Consider the following 21800-nt stretch of genomic DNA (forward strand, 5'->3'; position numbering starts at 1 on the left):
CCCCCCCCCCCCAAAAAAAAAGAAAAAAAGAAAAATCAACTGCCTTTCAGAGAATGCTTTCTAGCTGTTTGGATCTCTCTTTTTAACATAATTGAGATTGCACAATACATGTAGTCTCACAGTTTACTTTATTCTGTTAACATCAGGTATTCTAGAGGGTATTTTTGAAACAAACTCATTAGAAAAACTGGCAGAAAGATAGCAGACCTAGAAGAGGCAACTCTGCTAATCAATAATGGAAGACGTGGAAGGCTATTGTTAGAAGGAATTCTGAGCTTTTTATAAAGAGTCATTGAACTTAAGTCTAGATCAATTTTTAAAGTTATAAAGCATATGATGTTGTGTGGATTTTTTAAATGCAGAAAATTCTTAAGCACCATTTTAATCAGGCTTCCCAGTTTTCTTCCCCTCTTTGGTGGTATTACTAATGAGAACACAGTTCTTAATTTGAGGTTATATTGTCTTATTCAATGTCTATTAAAGGAGAAAATGTTATTTTAGGATTCCCAAGCTATGTTGTTTGCCTTTCTTTTTTTGTAGGGCTTATACTTGCTAACTCAAAGGTTTACTATGAGAAAAAGTGTGTAATGTGATCTCTGAAAGAAACACTAAGTGTTCAAAATGCACCAGAAATCTCAAAATCCCTTTTTTAATGTAGTATTAAGACAGCTTCTTTGAAGTGAAAAATAACTGGCCTTTAGAAGCAGTGTTTTAAAAATTATGGTTTCCAATATTTTCTATGATTGCACACTGTGGAATCATGGAAATTCCACGATTTCTGGAGATTCTAAGTGAATGAAAAGAAGCCTGTTTGGTAGCTAAGCTTACTTTATGTGTAATCTATTAAATCTGTGTCTAACTTCCTGGTCCATCCACCTACTGTATTCCATTCTATATCTATATTAGACTGGAAACATTAACAAATGGTGAAAGCATAAAATAAGTAAAGTGCATGAAACACTCAGGACTGTCAAAATTATGCTTTTCATATATATGTCACCATGCTGGCTTTTAGGAAAAATATAGCTAAATATACATATAATTGTTTCTTCTTTACATTTCATTGAGTTCTATCATAAAACTAACAATAAACTTTGGAATGTACTTTAAGTTTTATTTCTTTTCTTTTTTTAAAGTCTTTGGTTCATGTGTACCTGATTGATACAGGTGTAATTTTCAGAATGAATCAGTTTTAAGTTTTAAAATACTGAAAGGTATGTTTACGATTTAGAAAAGAAGAATCCATAAGTGTATTTTCCCCTTTACTTCTTGATGAGTTTTTGTCTCGTTGAGTCATCAGAATACATTGTGTTTATTGGAATTTGATGCATTACACTTTGGCATGGGCCAGAAAACAAGCTACCACATACGGTCCTTCATTCCTGGGATTGTGATCAGTCAGCCATGGTTATAAATAGCTTTGGTTGTAGAGAATCTTAGTGAGAAGGTAAACATGTATGCATAATGTCTGAAACTGGAACCACAAGAGGAAGCAAAATAATGATCAAGGCATATTGGTTTTATCAATAGTATTGCAGTCTTTAGTTTGAACAAAAATATTTTCTGCTATTATGATTAAGTAAGCTAAAGAAAGTTACAACTTGTCTTCACCATTTGCTAAAAACATACATAAGGATATTGACAAGAGCACAGGAAAAAAACAAAATCCATCTAGATTTACTAAAATTATGTGAAAATGATGTTTGACAAGGATGTCTGGATTAAACTGAAGCCTAATCTCCAACATTTAAAGCATGTAGCTAGTTATTTTTTATTTTTATTAACATTTACATTGTTGAAAAAAATGTTTATTAATATGGAGTGAGAATAGGATTCCTTGTTAAAGGATGGGTAAGATGGAAATGTAGGAGAGATTAAAAAAAATATGGTTTTCTCAAACCCAGAAGAGTTGGGAAAACAAGTACTGGAATTTCACCTCTAATTACACTTCAAACCTGCTAAAATTCAACAGGTGAATAGTTGCCTCAGATCTGCTTACCCAGAGCAAATGCCACTTAATCCAATATGATGATAATGATAATTATGTAATTGCTATGTGCCAGGCACTGCTTTATCCACTTTAAATCATGACTCATTTTGTCTTTAAAACAACTCAGTGAGGGAGTGTTGTTATGTTCACTCTACAGATGAAGAACAGAGGCTCAGAAAACTTCACTGGCCTCTTGAAATCACACAGCAAGTTGACTGCAGAATCAACAGATGAAGCCCAGGCAGTGTAGCTCCAGAATTATGGCTCCTAATCGCTGCTATGTGGTCTGAGATTCTCATGTAATCTACACCATAGCTCAGGATCAGAATGTGGAAGTTGGATCACTGCAGAAGGAAAAATGATCAAATTCATAAAAAAAGCATCTTGAAAGAATGTCTTATGTTATTGTGGTGTGATATATTTTGAACACACTTCACTATGAGCTTGTGAAAGAGGAAGGTAAGACATGGCGAATCCACTTTGTAAGTGAGAAACAGATACAGTGTGCATTGAGAGGTAGAGTGTTTTTTCCCAAAAGGTCATACAGGTAGTACTTATGCAATGTAGAGCAGATTAATTATGTTTTAATATTAATTTTAAAAATATTGAATAGAACTATAATTATCTTTTTTATTATATCAGTTTGGATCACATTTCTTTGGAGAATAGGCAGCTATCACTCATGACTATGGTTATAGTAATTTTAAAGCAATATATTCTTATAAAATACAATTAACCAAAAAGCAAGTGCTCATCATTGAATCGCTTTCCCTTCCCTTCCCTTCCCTCCCCTTCCTTCCCCTCCCCGTCCTACCCTCCCTTCCCCTCCGCTGTCCTCCCCTTCCCTCCCCTCCCGGTCCCCTCCTCTCCTGTCCTGTCCTCTCCTCTTCTCTTCATTGAATCATCTTTCTCTCTTAGGTACTGCAACGTCTGTGAATTCAGATAGCCTTTTTGTCAAACATCATTGTCAGATAATGATAGTAATCTAGATGAGTTTTTATAATCTTTGGCACCATCTTCATAAGGTACATAAATCAGGAGAATGTATAAGCACCACCTGAGCAATCTCTTTCCAAACTCATGCTTTTTGGTGGGCCTGTAATGGTAGGATCTATGCTAAAAAGCTAGCATTAAAACATTTTGTAGAAGCCTAAGACCTAAATGTTTCAAATGCTTGAAATAGATTACTTAAAATCATTCACAGTCAAGTATCTTGAGGCTTTTATAATTTTTTGATTAGTCTCCTAATTATCAAAGAGTTTTCTTGATTTACATACTTTATGGAGATCGTGATGGAAAACTACTCTAAACACAATTGTAAAATATTCAGATTCATAAAATATTAAAGCTGGAAGAACCTAGAAATCTTCAGAAATGACCTCTTATTTATTAGGCAAAAATATGTCTGAGATCAGAAAAACAAAAGGAACCATACATGAAAGATTCCACAGCTGCTTTCAGAACATGACCTTTATACATAGACTGTTTGTTGCTTTATTTATTTTCCAGGATATCTCAATAGGTAGTTGTAAATGTTTGAACATTACAATGTCATGAACCCAGTAGAACAATGCAGTCTGTTTAAAAATAGAATTTACTGGCCAGGTGCGGTAACTCATACCTGTAATCCCAACAATTTGGGAGGCTGAAGTGGGTGGATCACCCGAGGTCAGGAGTTTGAGGCCAGCCTGTCCAACATGGCGAAACCCCGTCTCTATTAAAAATACAAAAATTAGGTGGGCATGGTGGCACGCACCTGTAATCCCAGCTACTTGGGAGGCTGAGGCAGGAGAATTGCTTGAATCTGGGAGGCGGAATTTGCAGTGAGCCGAGATTGTGCCACTGCACTCCAGCCTGGGCAACAGGGTGAGACTCTGTCTCAAAAGTAAATAAACAAACAAACAAACAAACAAATAGAATTAATTTTATTTTGTGGTGGCTTGAGCAAAAGTCATTTCCAATATGAGGTTTAAATATTGAAGGTGTTCTCTGGAACACAGTAATTATGAGAAAGAGTTCAGAAAGGAAACTTATAAAAATATATTTTGAGGAAAAACACAATAAAACAGTCTTGATTCCTAATCATTTTGTAATTTATACCTTATTATTACTCTTGATTTCTTAATTCCTTATTGAAAGTGGTGTATTTTTTATCGAAAGTGGCTTATTTTTGAAGTATTATACTGGTTTCAAAATACATTTTTTTGAAAAGTCACTTAAATATTTTAGAAAATTTCTTATGCTAAGTGGAGTACTCCAAAAGTAAAAAATCTATATTTCTGAAAACTGTTGACTTTCATTAGTATTTGGCAGTCTAAGAGGGTGTCTTTTAGAAGTGTACATCACTCAGAATAATGGATTCTTGATAAGGTAGACCCAAATTAAGTTTGGGTAAATCAGAAAAAAGAAATTCTCACAAATACCTACATTGAGTTATAGAAAATGAAATATTTACAAACAATAAATATCACTTATGTATTTGTTTTATTTATAGTCTTATTATTTTAAGTTTTCTTTAAAATAAATTAAACAACTATAAAACAAGATGTATGTAAACCTTTAGTTCCACTTGCCTATTTGACTAACAAAAAATTTAATATCATACATTTTTTGAGGTACCATACACTAAAATTCAATCCGCATGTTAATTTTTTAAAGAAAGTATCAACCTGCTCCTGAGTGACTTCTGGGTAGACAATGTAATTAAGGCAGAAATCAATAAATTATTTGAAGCTAACATGAGAGCAAGATACAACATATCAAAATATCTGCGACATAGCCAAAGCAGTGTTGAGTGGGGAGTTTATACCACTAAACATCCACATCAAAAAGTTAGAAAGATCTCAAATTAACCTAACATCACAATTAGAGGAACTAGATAAACAAGAGCAAACCAGCCCCAAGTCTAACAAAAGACCAGAAAATAATCAAAATCAGAACTGAAATGAAGGAACTTGAGGCATGAAAATCCATAAAAAAGATCAGTGAATCCATGAGCTGGTTCTTTGGAAGAATTAATAAGATAGGTAGACCACTAGCTAGGCTAATAAAGAAAAAAAGAGAACATTTAAATAAACACAATCAGAAATGACAAACGGGGCATTACCACTGACCCCACAGAAATACAGAAAACCCTCAGAGACTGTTATGAACACCAATATGCACATAAGCTAGAAAACATAGAAGAAATTGATAAATTTCTGGAAACATGTAACTTCCCAATATTCAACCAAGAAGAGACTGAATCTCTGAACAGACAAATAACAAGTTCTGAAATGGAATAAATATTAAAAAGCCTACTAACCAGAAAAAAAAAGCAGGATCGGACAGATGCATAGCTGAATTCCACTTTCCTTGTATAAGGAAGAACTGGTATCATTCCTATTGAAACTACTCATGTTCATTGCGGCACTATTCATAATAGCAAAGACTTGGAATCAACCCAAATGTCCATTAGTGACAGACCGGATTAAGAAAATGTGGCACATATACACCATGGAATACTATGCAGCCATAAAAAAGGATGAGTTCGTGTCCTTTGTAGGGACATGGATGCAGCTGGAAACCATCATTCTCAGCAAACTATCGCAAGCACAGAAAACCAAACACCACATGTTCTCACTCATAGGTGGGAAATAAACAATGAAATCACTTGGACTCGGGAAGGGGAACATCACACACCGGGGCCTATTATGGGGAGGGGGGAGGGGGGAGGGATTGCACCGGGAGTTATACCTGATGTAAATGACTGGTTGATGGGTGCTGACGAGTTGATGGGTGCAGCACACCAACATGGCACAAGTATACATATGTAAGAAAACTGCACGTTACGCACATGTACCCTAGAACTTAAAGTATAATCATAATAATAAAAAAAGAAACTACTCCAAAGAATTTTCTAAAACTTAATTATAAACATTTAGAAATTAAGACTTCATAGATTATCTAATCTCTACCTTTATTTTGTAGATGGAGAAACTGAGGTTCAGATATGGCATGACTTGCTCAGAGTCGCTTAGCCGATAGGTACCAAACCGCACTGAAATCCGGTGTTGTGGACTTCACTCCATAACAATATGCTACTTCAATTTACATATTAAACCAAAAATGTCCAATCTTTCAGCTTCCATGGGCCACAATGGAAGAATTGTCTTGAGCCGTACATAAAATACACCAACACTAACGATAGCTGATGTGCAAAAAAAGAAACAAAAAATAAAGAAAAAGAAAAAAATCCGAAAATCTCATAATGTTTTAAGAAAGTTTTTGAATTTGTGTTGGGTCACATTCAACATTGTCCTGGGTTACATGGAGTCTGTGGGCCATGGGTTGGATTGGACAAGCTTGTATTATACTGTCTTACGGTTTTCACAAAGATTGAGTGAAATTCACAACTCCTGCCCTACTATTTTTTATTACCAACTACACAGTGGGGTAAAAACTATAAATTGAACAGTCATTCATGCCCACATGAATTAGTGAAGACTTTCTGCAACTTAATTAAAACACTTCCACTTTCTCAGCATCATTATATCTAGAATCATGAGTAACACAGCAATTCAGCATTCCTGACATTGAATATTAAGTGTAATGATTAAAGAGAACAAACCATGAGCTTTCTCATATTGTATTGAAATCTTTCTTTTCGATTTTTTTTTTATGTATAAACACAGATATACTAAGAGGGAAAAACAGTCAAATACTATTGAATAAAATATAACAAATTCCATGAAAATATACAACTGAGATGTTGAATTAGAATGAAAAAAGAATTTGAGGTCAGCAGCAACAGTTTGTCCAACTTTTTCTGTCCTGAAAGAGCCTTGTACAGTGATCTGGGTTTGCTGAACATCATTGTGATACAATTCAATTGAAATTGGCACATACCAACTTAGGTGGAATCCTGAGGCTCCTCTCATGTCTTGAGATACACCATTGGCTAATTCTTCATGCTCAGGAAAATACAGCAAAAGAACACACAGAAAGATGAGTCCTGTGTCTTAGTTGGATGAAGTTAGAGAAGAGGTAAAGGAAATTCTGGGGGATGTCCCTAGGGAATATGATCTTACATTAAGTAATCTTTACATTGATTTAATCTTTACACTGATTACTAGCTCTGTTCTACCAAAAATACACTCGCATTCATATTTGTCAAAGCACTATTCACATGGAATCAACTGAGATACACATCAGTGGTGGATTGGATAAAGAAAGTGTGGTTCATATACTCCATGGAATACTATGCAGTCATCAAAAAGAACAAAAGCATGTCCTTTGCAGCAATATGGATACAGCTGGAGGACATTACCCTAAGTAAATTAACACAGGAACAGAAAACCAAATACTGCATGTTCTCATTTATAAGTGGGAGCTAAAATTGTGTACTTATGGAGATAAAGATGGCAATGATAGACACTGGGGACTACAAGAGGTGGAAGAGAGGAAGGGAGGAGGGCATGGGATGAAACACTAACTGAGTACTATGTTCTCTACCGGGGTGATGGGATCAATTATACCCCAAACCTCAGCATTATGCAATATACGCATGTAACACATTTGCACTTGTACCCCCTGAATCTACAATGAAAGTAGATTCAACCTCACAGTGAACTATGTTTGAAAATGTTCAATAAAATATCAAAGTGTCCTTCCATTGAAAAGAATAACTAGCACACAAACAAAAATAAAATTGCAAGCTTATTAGCCTCAAATAAATTAACTGGGAGATTTCATTTTGTCTTTCCTTCATTGTTTGAATATACAGTAATCCCCTTATCTTTGGGGATATGTTCTTTCACAGTGGATGCATGAAACCACAAATAGTACTCAACCCTATATACACTATATTTTTTCTACGGGATAACAGAGATGGCTACTATGTGGCAAATGGATAAGTAGTCTGTGCAGATTAAATATACTGGACAAAAGGATGATTCATCTCTCTGGTTGACACAAAGCTAGATGGCACAAAAGTTCATCATGCTGCTCAGAACAGCACACAATTTAAAACTGATGAATTGTTTATTTCTGGAACTTTTCATTTAATATTTTTGGATCACAGTTGACCACGAGTAACTAAAACCCCAGAAAGCAAAACTGTGGATAAGTAGGAACTACAGTACTAGAAGTCTTAAGAAATGGAAACCTTTCTTGATCTCGGAGAGGGCCCTTTTCCTGATATGTATCTGAAGTCAGCATTCAGTCATTGAATCTTAGGTTTGCCTTGGCGTTTTCCCCAACACAGTTTGTACTTTCACCTGGGACAGCAAGAGGTAGATATAGGACCCAGCTGTTGCTGTGAACGGAATATACAAGTTTCCACTTATCTCAACCTTAGTATAAATATTTCCCACTCTGTGATGTGATTTTGGAGTTATTGCAATCTTAGCGAAATTTTAAAAATCATGGATTAGATCAGGTCATAAATAATCCTAATGCACCCAGCCTTCGTAAGAACGATTCCTGGAGTTTTGCATACAGTTCTAGGCACTACTTTATAAGAATGTAATTGAAAAGTGCTCATGACCTTTCTCTCTGTACCATTCATCTCATTTTAAATTATCATGCTTAAAGTGTTTACCTTTCTTAGCAGACTTTAATCTCCATGAATGAAAGTAATGTGTTTTTCTATTCATCTGCATATCTCCAGTGCCTGGCATGTAGTAGGTGCTTAAGTAATATTTATTAAATGAATAAAGATGGAAACTAAAATAATGACAGTTTGGGAAATTGTGTACACAGGAAGTGGCTGAATAGGGGCTGTTTGTGGAGAAAGGACTGCCTCAGAGGAGGATATAAACGTCATCTTCAAGTATTTGAAAGGACCATGAATGGAAGAGGGATTTTTTCATTTTATGTTATTCCAGGGGGAAATATAAAGATCTGTTACTGGGTTAAAGCTACTGGTAAGTGTTTTGGTTCAAGAGAACTTAATAGAGTGTCCACACATGAGCAAAAACCTTGCAAAGTATCAAGCTCTCTGCCACCAGTAGTGTTCACATAGAGATGAGATAATCATTGCAGTGGTGGGTGATAGAATAAATTCTTTCATCTGTTGGAGGGTAAGCATGCTGCCTTTGAAGTCCTCTCCAACTATGACTGTGTAACTTTGATATAATTAAGCACATGATGATTTCCACTTGCTGCCTGTAAATCTTATTTTTTGTCTTTTAAAGATGCTTCCTAATTTCATTTGAAAATCCATTTTCTCATTTTTCTAGCTGTGAGTTCTTTTTCCTAGGCAAATAGCGATTGATTAAAAAAATTTGAATAAAAGTGTGATTTAAGTACAGTTTACCATTGATTTAAATTTATACAAATAATTCCTATTATATTTTTAGTGTATTAAATTAGGCATATGTGGATAATCAAAATAACTTGGGTTTGCCATATATTATAAATTGCTTTTCTTACCACAGACATTAACATCTGCTTGTACTTAATTTTTTATTCAGGGGGAACTTATTTAAGTCTTTTTCAGGTGGATAAAACAGGCATGTGGTCAAGATTACTTAAGCTACTACACTGTAATTGTCTCACTATTGATTACTTACTGATTTTCTGTCTCTTTTATTTGGATTCTATGCATAGGTAGGCCCTCGAGGGGACTGGTTAGTGTATAATCCAGCTTTGTCTGGTCTTCAAATGCTACAGTTTTACATGAAACAAAAATAACAGCATCATAGTAGATAGCTCAAAACATATCATCACCTTTCTAAGTATCTGCATGTCTAACTCTGTCAAGATTAATCTCTCTGTGTTCCCCAGCTGCTTAGTTGATGCTGCTGCTTCTGAAATAGGTCTGGTCTTAAATATCAGCCCTATGACTTCATTGCTTACTCCCAGAGCCATCTCTACAAAAATTTATTTGCCAAACCTAAGGAGTAAGGAAAGCTATTAAAAAAAAAAAGTTATATAAGATGGACCATGTGTAAATAATCATGTTAAGTGGATAATGTTTACAAGAAAGGGGTAAGGCATTTTAAGAATAAAATCACATCAAAACCTATTTGTCCATGAGAACCAGACTGGAGAGTAATGTGTGTTTGGGTTTGGAGGTGATAGACCCAACCCTGTGACAACAGTGAATAAAGGTTGTTGGTAATTTAGTACCAGACCTTGAGTCATCTGTCACTGTGAAGGCCTGGAAGAATGCATGTCCTACCAGTCATCTTGATTAGAAAAAAACAGCTGAGGAAACACTTTTCTGAAAGTTTGCCTTTGTAGAACAAAATGCATTTGTCAAATGAAAGGTCTTTCTTATGTTCTTAAAACGTTGTCCACCCACTCAACAAATAAGGACTGGAAAACCTTCATCAAAACTCAAGAAACATTTAATGATTGTCTGTTATATATGAGATAACCTCTCAATATCTAAAGTTTATCATCAGAATTCATGGCCCCTCTGCAGAAGGTATTGAGAGAAGGAAAGGACATATGTGGGTGATTGGTCCAAGGTGCCCCTTCTGGGCTGTAGGGGCAAAGTCTATTTTGAAACAGGTCAATACAAGTAAAATTGAAAGTCTTTAGAATTCTTTATCTTTCCTGTGAGATTTTCAGACTCTCTGTAGCAGTAAACATTCAAACATCATGACTGATAGGATGAAAGATTAGATTTTATGCCCTTGTGACAGGAGAAAAAGGTAGAGTTTCTTTATGGGTGTGTTCTCAGAGAAAAAAAAAAAAAAAGCCTAGCAAGTTTGGGCTGTTGGACCCTAGACTGGCAGGCCTCTGTCCTCAGCAGTGCTTGGTCATGAGATATCTTGACCTGATCTAGCCCAGGCTTCCAGTTTAGATCAGGACCTCAGCTGATACTTGGAGTGGAAATTCAGCCCGGCTTGGCAACTTTGATTGACTGTGGCTTCAGAGATCTAGGACATTCCCAGAAGTCTGGGTCAGCTGAGCAGCAGGGAGTGCTTATGATAATTAAAGCCTATCAGCCCTGTCAGGGCTGCTGAAATTTCAGCAGAGGCTTTAGATAAGGATGATCATTGTTTACTAGGCCAAGTGAACAATGATCGCTACTCCCCTACAGACATTTATCACATCTCAGTACCTATCCATGGAGTGCCTACTACTTTCTAGGCTCTATTCTAAGCACTGTGGATGTAGCAGTGAACATGCTTCCTTTTATGCAGTTTATATTTTGGTAGAAGAAGCCAAACAATAAAAAATATGTAATGTCAAGGGATGATAAATGCAATGAAGGAAAACAAAGCAGAGTACAGAGTGACTTGGTAAGGGAAATATTACTTTAGATAAGGTCCAGAAAAGTTTCTATGATAAATTGATATATGATCAGAAATTTAATGGGAAAATGGAGTATGCAATACATAGATCTGAGAAGAAAGCATTCCAGCAATATACAAAGATAAAGTGTGCTCAGAGCAAGCAGGCCAGGGTGCTGAAGGGGAGTAAACAGTAAACAGAGAGAATACAGTAAGAAATGAGTCCAGAGAGGGAGGTGGAGAAAAATACCATGTGGGACTTTCAGGCCATGCTAAGAACTTAGCCATGTGTTTCCTTTGACTGAGATGTGAAGTCACTGAAGGATTGTGAACAAGGGAAGTAACATGATGTGACTTTACATGCTATTGTGAGAATAGACTGTAATGTGGTACAATTCAAAACAGACCATTTAGGAGGCTCTTATAATAGAATGGTTAAGAGCATGTGGTGAGACACCAGCGAAATGGTGGAGTAAGGGCCTCTGAAAATTCTCTCCTCCATCAAAGCAATAAGAAAACTGGCAGCCAGGTGCAGTGGCTCACGCCTGTAATCCCAGCACTCTGGGAGGCTGAGACAGGTGGATCATCTGAGGTCAGGAGTTCGAGACCAGCCTGGCTAACATGGCAAAAACCCGTCTCTACTAAAAATACAAAAATTAGCCGGGTGTGGTGGCAGGTGCCTGTAATCCCAGCTACTTGGGAGGCTGAGGCAGGAGAATCACTTGGACCTGGGAAGCTGAAGTTGCAGTGAGCTGAGATCACGCCATTGCACTCCAGCCTGGGTGACAACAGTGAAACTCCATCTCAAAAAAAAAAAAAAAAAAAAAAAAAAAAAAAAAAAGGAAGAAAAGAAAAGAAAGGAAAAGAAAGTAAAGAAAACTGGCAAAATGGTGAGAATAAACTTGTTTAGAAGTCTAGAAATTAAGTAGTCTTATAGAAATCAGGGTGCCCTTATTCAAGAAAAACAGTTGAATCTTGGTAAGAACAATGAGCTTTGTAGTATTTAATTCACTTGAGTACCATTCTCTGTACTCCAGATCTACAGTAGTATTGATAAAGAAGAGCTCACATTCTCAGTGCAGCCTGGCAAGCATCAGAGAGGGAAGAATGGAGCTAGAGCTTACCCAAATCCTCACACCCACAGAACCGTTAGTATTTGACCTGCCTCTTTTGCTCAATAGACCTCACTTGCACAACAGTCTGTACTTGACATTACTCAGAACTACTAAGTGAGAAAAGCCTTGACTCAGAGGATTGTGTGTTAAAACAGTTAGAGGGAAGTATTTTAATTTCATGTCTGCCTGGAGGGATGGGTAACACTTGTGGCAAACAGTAGAATAACCAGAAAGCTTTTAAGGAAAATCTTGGGAATGAATTGTCCGTAGGAGCTTAAAAGCTTTGAGATATTTTTGAGTACCTGGAACGACATAAACAGGTATAAGGCTGAGTACCTGTCCAGGGCTGTGCCTGCTCAGGGAAAACCTGAGAGGTCCTAAACCCCCACCTTTGGTCAATCTTGAGACTCTGCAGAAACAGGAAGTGGAGTCTAATGCAGAGTCGCAAATGCCTTGATGATTGTTGAAAGTATATCTCAACACACACATAGAGTCCCTCAACAAAGACAGAAGATTGGTTAGGAATGAATAGATGACCACTGAGTTACTCTATAAGCTAACGAAGCAGAGACTTTGGTGGCCGCATACAACAAAGAATGTGTACTTTACAGAATTATTCCAGAATAGTCATCAAACAAACATGATTGCAGCAAGAAATAACTGCAAACCCTGGGTAAGACTGTAAGTGCATTCCCAGAGTTGCCACATTACCATGATTAAAATGTCCAGTTCTTAAATACCACGACATTCAAAGGCACAAAAAAGAGTGGCCTATTCAAAGGGGAAAAAGCAATCAATAGCAACTATTTCTAGGGAATCCTAGATGTTGGACTTACTAGACAATGACTTTAAATTAGGTATTTAAAATATGCTCAAATAACTAAAGAAAATATTGTCTAAAGAACTAAAGTGTAAGAATGATATCTTGCCAAATAGAGAATATCAAGAGATAGAAATTACTATAAAAATAGAAATTCTGAAATTGAAATGTATAATAACCTAAAAGAAAAATTCACAAGGTCAGAGTTGAGCCAATAGAAGAAAGAATCGCCAGCCAACTTGAAAATGGGTCAATTGAGGTTATTCAGTGAGAGTAACAAATAAAAATGTATGAAGAAAACTGAGAGCTTCAGATGTCTGTGGGACATTGTCAAACAGACCTTGCTGCTCATACTCATAAATGTGATCTTCCAAAAGAGAACAGAGAGACAAAGAAGTAAGAAGAATAATCGAGGAAATAATGGAGAACATTTTCTAAATTTGCTTAAAAGCATTAATCTTCACATCCAAGAAGTTCAGTGAACTCCAAGTAGGAGGAATTCAAAGAAAATTATAATGGACACATTATAATTAAACTATCAAATAGCAAAGACCAAGAGAGAATTTTGAATGCAGCAAAATAAAGATGGCTTCTCACAGACAAAGAGCGTGGGCAGGTGGTTCATTGTAAAAGAAGAGAGGCAGAGTGTATGGGCACAGGCGCAGATGGGATGGCAGTTTTAGTGGTGGAAACATGTGGAAATCCTTTCTTTTCTAAAGCTCCCATTTTTTCAAAGAAGTTAGGCATAAGACCACCAACTCAGAATCTGACGGAGAGCAGGAGAGGAAGAAGAGAGGCATGAAGATCACTAGCAATTTGTTTGCAAGGTCAAGCAGTATTGAGGTCAAACCAATGATATAATTCACAATGCACCGATTGTTCATTGCTATTAACAATGCATGGAATGTGGGAGCTTCATCCTTGAACTAATTATTTGTTGACAGACACTGAACTTTTTACATTAATTTAAATGCTTAAATCTTAAAATGTCAGTACTCTGGGCAAAGTCCCTGTTGTCCACCCTACTTGGCAGGAAGATTAAACCTCTGCCAAATTATGCTTTTACATTCTCTCAATAATCCCTGTATTCTTTTCCCTAGATGGCATGTTTTGCCTATATGTGGCCTGAGGTCCCAATCTGGGAACCATGAGGCAACTTGGACCAGGAGACATATATATATTTACCCGTACAACATCTTTACAAAAGAAAAAGGATTACTGGCAATATTCAATAATGAAGAGACTTTTAGATGAAAATCTGTGTTTCTGGTTCCTGGGTCTGAGGAAAATCTGACACAGTGAACCAGGCTGAGAGCAACTGGCTGGAGCTAGGCAGCAACCGGCCTCTTCTCAGGGATCTGCACTTCACATATGGGCTTTGCAAACCTTGCTGCAGTCCACTTTCACTTCATAGAATGAGTGAACTTCTCTCCTATTACTGAATGCCCAAAATGTTCCAGTCATTTCCATAAAGAATGCTTCCTCCCAGTTATTGGTGTTCTCAAAGTTCCTACCACATTTTATAGGTTCAAATGTTATAGCATTTCTCATCTTCCATCTTTATGAACTTATTTGTTCGACCTTTTGTCTCTCCTTTTAGATTTTTAAGTTCTTTAGAGGGAGGGTTGGCATTTTAATCCATTTTTACAACTTCACTCAGAGCTAATAAATGTTTCTGTATAAGCAGGATCAACAAAATGTGCAACGAATAATAAGTTTGGTCCATTATAATTCGGTTTAAAGAGACTGTAGTAAATTTTGAATCTATTTTAGGCACAGTAGAATGCTTATTAGAAATTAATATTGATGTTACCTCAAAAAATGTGGAAAATCAATTCAATTCACCTTGGAATGCACAGCTACTTAGCAGACAAACAAGATCCCTATTATGTTCTACACTATAATATTATAACAGTGCCTTTTAAGTCTTGTCATGGAACCTAGCAGGCATATTCTAAAATGCACCAAGGGTCAGTTGAATGCAAATTTGTTATCAAAACTCATGCCCTTAGACTGTATTCTGTGGCATCTAAATCTGTGTACAACATGGAAAGTTATACCAACTATTGGTGATTTATTTATTCTTCTTGCCACTAAAGTTGAATCTTTGTCCCTAAATGCTATCATTTTATATGCAATCTTTCTTCTGCTTTGTGTGTATTTGTTGTAAATATCATAGTCTCCCATCCATGGAAAATATGTTCTAAAACCCCCGGTGGCTACCTGAAACTGTATGTAACACCAGACTCTATATTATGTCTATAGTATATCTATGATAAAGTTTAAATTATAAATTAGGTAGAGTAAAAGATTAACAATAAATAAAGCATAACAATTTTAACAATATCCTGTAATTAGTTATATAAATATTGCCTCTATCAAAATACTGTAATAAAGACTGTAGCTGACCACAGGTAACTGAAACTGTGGAAAGTGAAACTACAGAAAGAAAAACTGCAGATGAGGGGGACTACTGTACCACAGATACACACGAAGCTGGGGATATTCCTAGGACATAAAGAGGACTTTCATAGGAAACTTAGTGAAATCCACATAAAGTTATTTAGTGAATCACAGTGTACCACTGTTGCTTTCTTTAGTTTGATAAATGTACCTTGATATTGTTAAGATGTTAACAATGGAGGAAACTGGGGAGGGGTGTGTGGGAATTCTCCCTACTGTCTGTGCAAACTCCCTGTAGCTCTACAAATATAACAAAATAAATTTTCTCTAAAAATCAATAAATAAAAGTTGGTGCAATATTTGGAAAGTATTCTAACATTAAAACTCAGAAAGCTGGTGCCATCTGACAACTCTCCTGAGTTTGGGAGGTCCTGTTGCTGATAACAGCATATTTCATCAAATAATTGTTAATGTGTAATCTTCCTACATGTAAGTATACTTAAATGTATATATTTGGATTTGCATAGAAGCAAATTAGAAAAGAAGTCACTAATATTTAATTCATAAAGTAATATTTAAAAAATCAGTTACTATGTGGGCCATCTTTTTGTTCAGTGACATTTTATTGCCTGATAGAACTGTAGTGCTAAAGAGTATCTGTCTTAAGTGCTAGTTAGAATGTTCTATTTGAAGATAGTAACAGATACATCCTAATGGTATTTTAAATCTTATAATATAAGAAAAGTCTCCCATGATGGGTCAGAAAGATCCTGAAGTATAACAGTTTTTGAAAGGCAAAATAGTTGTTTATTGTCAACTGAACTTCCCAGTTATTTAGTCCTGAATCTGAAAAGTGTTAAAAGTAGAATCTTTCTTGATACTATTGACATTTCACATGACTAAATGTATCACTCAATTATTTGTACTTTGTAAGAAAGATATACCTGTGAATTATGCAACATAGAGATATTTCATAATGAAACTTACAATTCATTTGCAAAAATAACTGGGAATATTATTTATAGATGAAGATAGAATTGCATTTCAATGTACTGAGCTTAGTATGTAGAAGGAATTTTCTTATGCTGTATCCTAAGTGACATTTTGCCTATTTGGAAAACATTTTAAAGACAGATTAAATATGGCATTTCCAACTCTCAAATGGTAAGGTATCACTTTACAGGTTTATTATTTTCAAATATTCAAGCTCAAACATTTTTATAGATTAAAGAGATTGCTTAACTTAATAGAATCCAGAATTCTAAGTTTACATCTTTCTTGAATTATCATTATTGTACACATTGCAAGTAACATAACATCATCAGATTTATACTATAATTGTAAGACGCAAATGTATAATTACTAGAATTTAACCTTCCCAAAATGTGATTCAACCTGATTATCCTGGCTACATAAATGCAAGCTAATCATCAGCAAAGAAACATTGAAATAAAACAAGAATGCTAACACAACAACAACTGCAGAATAAACAAACTTTTCAAGAAGGAAAAAAAAAAAAACAAGGGACTAATTACATCTGCAACAAAAAATCATACATGCCTACTATTTTAAAATATTTTCCTGTCCATTCAGACTTTGGCTGTGGCCAAAATTACTTCAATATGTGTTTTGACCTCTACCTACACCAACAGTCATTTTCCTATATTAATTTCTTCATTCAGTAAACCATCCAATTTCTCCTTCCTTCAGTAAGCATTTATTCTTGGACAGCCCTGAGTAGAACAATGTGAAGGTGTTGGACATGATGGAGAAGAAGCAGTTCCTGCCCTCGGCCTAATTACTTGTTTAAATAAAACTAATTCAAATGTAAGAGATACTCTCATTTTAGGGTACGGTAGCTCACGCCTATAATCCTAGCACTTTGAGAGGCTGAGGCAGGTGGATCACTTGAGGTCAGGTGTTCAAGACCAGCCTCGTCAACATGGTGAAACCTTGTTTCTACTAAAAATATAAAAATTAGCCAGGAGTGGTGGCAAACACCTGTAATCCCAACTACTTGGGAGGCAAAGACAAGAGAATCTCTTGAACCCATGAGGCAGAGGATTTAGTGAGCCAAGATCACGCACCACGGCACTCCAGCCTGGGCAACAGAGCCAGAGTCCATCTAAAAAAAAAAAAAAAAAAAGTTTTGAGAGACAAGGTAGCAAAGTAATTTCCAGGGTTTCTAGATTGGGTGAATCTCAGAGCACAGTGAGAACAGGAGCTTTAAATAAATTGGAAGAGAACCTTAATGAAAATTCAAGTTAATAATGTATTATTATTATTGAAAGTTTTGGAAAGAGGAAATTAGAAAAGCAAGACAAGTTAATAGTTTTCCTCAAGTAATAGTTTAATACAGATACGAAAATTATTTTATATGACCTATTACTAATGCAGTAGTATCTACCTTTCTTTCCAATGACCAGTTTTTCTCCAAAATATGTGATTTATGTTTCCTTAATTTCATTAAAGATCAGTGTTTTCGTCTCTAAGATAGTGATATGTAGATACTTAGTACTCAGATGTCAAACAACTGAACTGAGAAAGTTCCAAAATAAATGTCTGTGCAGATGAGTCATATGCACCTGGGTTAAAGGACAATGACAAAGTCTTAACCAGTCCTGCAGTTTCCAGCTCATACCCTGATGCATGAAAGGGCAAGGAGAGTTGTGTTTAATAGTATATTCTTCAAAGAAATGTCACTTTTCCTCAATGTGTCTTCTGGGTGAGCACATTAAAATCATGTTTTGCTGCAATGCCATCACACCAAGTTGCTGACTTTCTTGTTGCCTTAGCACATGGTATGAAAATGAATTCTGCCATAGGATAAACTTAGGTCTTAAAGACTTCATACCATGGAGTGTAATGTATATTCTTCTTTTGCAATCCATAGTTCTAACATCTCTCTCTCGCCCTTTTATGTTATTAGCAATCACTCATACCACATGTGGATGAGAGTTAAATAAATTGAAAAGGCATCACTGCTGCTCTAAAACAAAAAAAAAGGGGGGGGTAGAGATATTCTCATTTTAAAAGGTTAATCAGATCACGCATTTGCGTGCTTAAATTTCTCAAATGTCTTTCCATTGGGCTTAAATTCAAATTCATGGCCTAACAATGGGCTACGGTGCTCTACAGGACCTGCCTCTGACCTCTCGTCTCATTTCTATTCCTGCTCTCCAGCTCTACTGTACAGCAAGCACAGGGGCTTCATTTTTATTTCTCAGAGGTACTTGACTCATTCCTGCCTCAGGACCTTTGTACTTGATCTTGCTGCTTCTGCCTAGAATGTTGCTTATTGTCTCCTCATTCCCAAGTCCTAACCAAGTCAGAGATTCTGGTTAGTGCTTTCCTCATACTATCTCATTGCATTTCTTAAAAACTGCACCTCCACAAAGAGATTACATACTTCTTTAGAAAAGAAAAATTGGAGAAATCCTAAGAATTTTATGGCAATGAAATCACAGTCTTGATCAGCAACCTTATGAAAACAAAGGTACAACATCTTTAAACTCCTATAGCCAATTTAAATTATCATGAATTCTTATAAATTAGTGCTCCTTTTTGATCAGTGCAAAAATAATTGATACATAAATACAGTTGACTCTGTCATAAATGTATCTGAAGTCACCTGATATTTTGTCTAAATGTATCTAATGCAGCAATAATGTTAATCGAATATATATAAACAGAAATTAGGATCATGAAAATGTGTAAGCTGTAACAAAGCATCACACTTTTCATTAACTAATTTTTTACTGTTTAGAATTTGCAAGGCTTTGGAGGAAGATAATTTGGAACTTCCAGGTCTCTCTTAAAATCATCTAAAATAGGTCTTGTTTGAGTCCTTTTCTCTTAGTGAATTATTTTTACATCAAAGAGAGTAACCATGATGCTTAATAAATAAAATAAGAATAAAATATTATTTCATTGAAAGGGTTTTTATTTTATTTATTTATTTATTTATTTTTGAGACAGGGTTTCACTTTGTCACCCAGGCTGGAGTGCAGTGGCACGAGCTCATCTCACTGCAGCCTCGACATTCTGGTCTCAAGCAGTCATCCTCCTACCTCAGCCTCTCAAGCAGCTGGGACTATAGTTGCACACCACTACGCCTGGCTAATTTTTTTTTTGTATTTTTTGTTAGAGAGGGGGTTTCACCATGTTACCCAGGCTGATCTTGAACTCCTGAGCTCCAGTGATCCACCCGCCTCAGAGTTTTTATTTTTAATTGAGTTTAACCAGCACATTTTTCCTTCATTTTTTTCTTACATAGATTCAGCCACAAGCAATTAGTATTTGACCAGGATCCTGATTCTAAAAAGAAGTAGTCACGAGACTTAAGAAAGATAATTTTATTTACTTGTTTGTTTATTTAACACCTGATATTTTGTCTAAAAGTGTCTAATGCAACAATAATGTTAATCAAATATAAATATAAGCAGAAATTAGGATCATGAAAATAGAAGGGAAAATACACTAATCAGGAAAGGTGAAATTTTAGGCAGAAAGTGATTCAGCCTCAGTAGATCTCAGTTTTCTCATTCAATCTAGATCAAGGAAGATAAGTATGTCCTCCCTTGTGTGCCAAACTAGTTTTGTTGGAAGAGATGGTTGCATTGTGTTAAGAAGTGTCTTGAGGCCAGGTAAGAGCTCACCAGGGAACGATGAAGAGATGTTTCCTTGAGGTCCACCAAGCACACAGAATTTGGAAATGGCAGCAGATTTGCTGTGCATTGGCAATGCCTGGACAACGTTACAGTTGTCAGTCATTTTCTAAAGTTTCTTCATTGTTGTTCTACAATTTCTTACCGTTCAGTGAAAGCCATTTGCCAAAAATGGAAAATATTCCAAATTTAGTATTCATTCCAGTTTTCTTGTTATTTAATTTTAATAAATGTATTATGAATGTATGGCCACCACTTTTCTTTCCCAGTGTCCTTATAATTTGAGTTCTGCTTAATGTCATATTTATGTTTCTGAATAATATTTCTGAAAGTAATTGGCATCATCAGAATGAATTTGTCATCCACCATCTTAATTCTGATCTCTTTGCAAGCTTCTCAAAATTGGATTAACTAATTCTGAGTAATGCAACCCTAATCCCAGCACCTAGTAGACATCTGCTGGGTTAGATATCTGCATTCTTTCCAATAATAAAATTTATTCTTATCTAACCCAACGTTCTGTTACTTTTCCTCAATCCCTGAATGCCTAGGACTTCTCCATCCTCCCCTGGCCTGTCACCTGTATTGGCCTGGACCATAAGTCTTTATTATTTCTTGAAATATGCTACTGCTTCCTTCTGAGACTTCACACCTCTGAGCCTAGAACCCCATTCTAAAATAGTACCAATGGCTTAGAGTTCAGTGTCATGCCTTCTGATTTCTTACCAACTCCAATTCCCTAGGAATAGATTCTAATATTGAATAATAACGGCAATACTAGAAAACGTGTTTTGAACAAAGACTCTAGGCTAGTAGGCAATACCTGGAATTATCTCATCCTTAAAAAACAATGTATGAAACAGTTATCCATCTTACATGTGGGAGAATGGAAGCATAGGAAAGTGAAGTAGCTTGCCCAAAGTCATGAAACAGGTCAACGATACAGTTGAATATGAACTAGGTTATTTGAACATGAACCTGAGCTCTTGACACTACTGCCCCACTGGTTTTACTAGCATTCTATTCTTCCTGGACAGGTTGCAGGCAGAGTACAGACAAAAGAGAAGACCTGCCTTGTCAGGACTGGCACCCAATAAGACCTCTAGATTGGTCCCTTCCCCTTTCATATCCCCTTACTATTTTTATGACTCTATTTTTAAATGTGTACAAAGAGCTTTGCTTGATACTGAGGATATGTAACTCACAAGGCAGGCATGGCCCCTTCCATCCACCTTAGAGGCTTTCAGAGGAAAGAAGCCTTCATCACATAATTTTACAAAGAATTGCACATCCAGAGTTGTGATAAGCTCTACTAAGAAAGATTGCAGTGTACAGTAAAAGCCTACAACAGGATGACCTAACCTATTCTGGCAGGTCAGGGAATTGCTGCATTTTTCATCAACTCCATTGTATGGCTCAATACTTATTGTGTGGTTCACACATCACTTCCCTTCCAGGTTCAACTACAACTAAGTGTATTCAGCAGAATTCTAGCTTTGAGTTGCACAGATATTGGTATGCTTTGCAGCTCTCCCAATTCGCCACAGCCTCTTCTTCACTAATAGAGGTTTTACTAAA

At 36.0% G+C, this 21800-nt stretch overlaps 1 protein-coding gene and 1 long non-coding RNA gene across 3 annotated transcripts in view; both read left to right on the top strand.

Moving 5' to 3' along the window:
* Positions 1 to 6168, top strand: part of LOC108543167 (uncharacterized) — a 50924-nt gene extending 44756 nt beyond the window's left edge. Inside the window, exons 3-4 of the long non-coding RNA XR_001889504.1 lie at positions 2148 to 2449; positions 5960 to 6168. This is a non-coding gene — a long non-coding RNA (uncharacterized LOC108543167). The remainder of the gene's footprint in view (positions 1 to 2147; positions 2450 to 5959) is intronic.
* The window catches only part of NKAIN3 (sodium/potassium transporting ATPase interacting 3), a 751259-nt gene that overhangs the window by 190127 nt on the left and 539332 nt on the right, over positions 1 to 21800 (top strand). The window lies entirely within an intron of this gene.

Source organism: Rhinopithecus bieti, unplaced genomic scaffold (assembly GCF_001698545.2).
Source record: "Rhinopithecus bieti isolate Rb0 unplaced genomic scaffold, ASM169854v2 scaffold_21726, whole genome shotgun sequence".
NCBI classification, from domain to species: domain Eukaryota; kingdom Metazoa; phylum Chordata; class Mammalia; order Primates; family Cercopithecidae; genus Rhinopithecus; species Rhinopithecus bieti.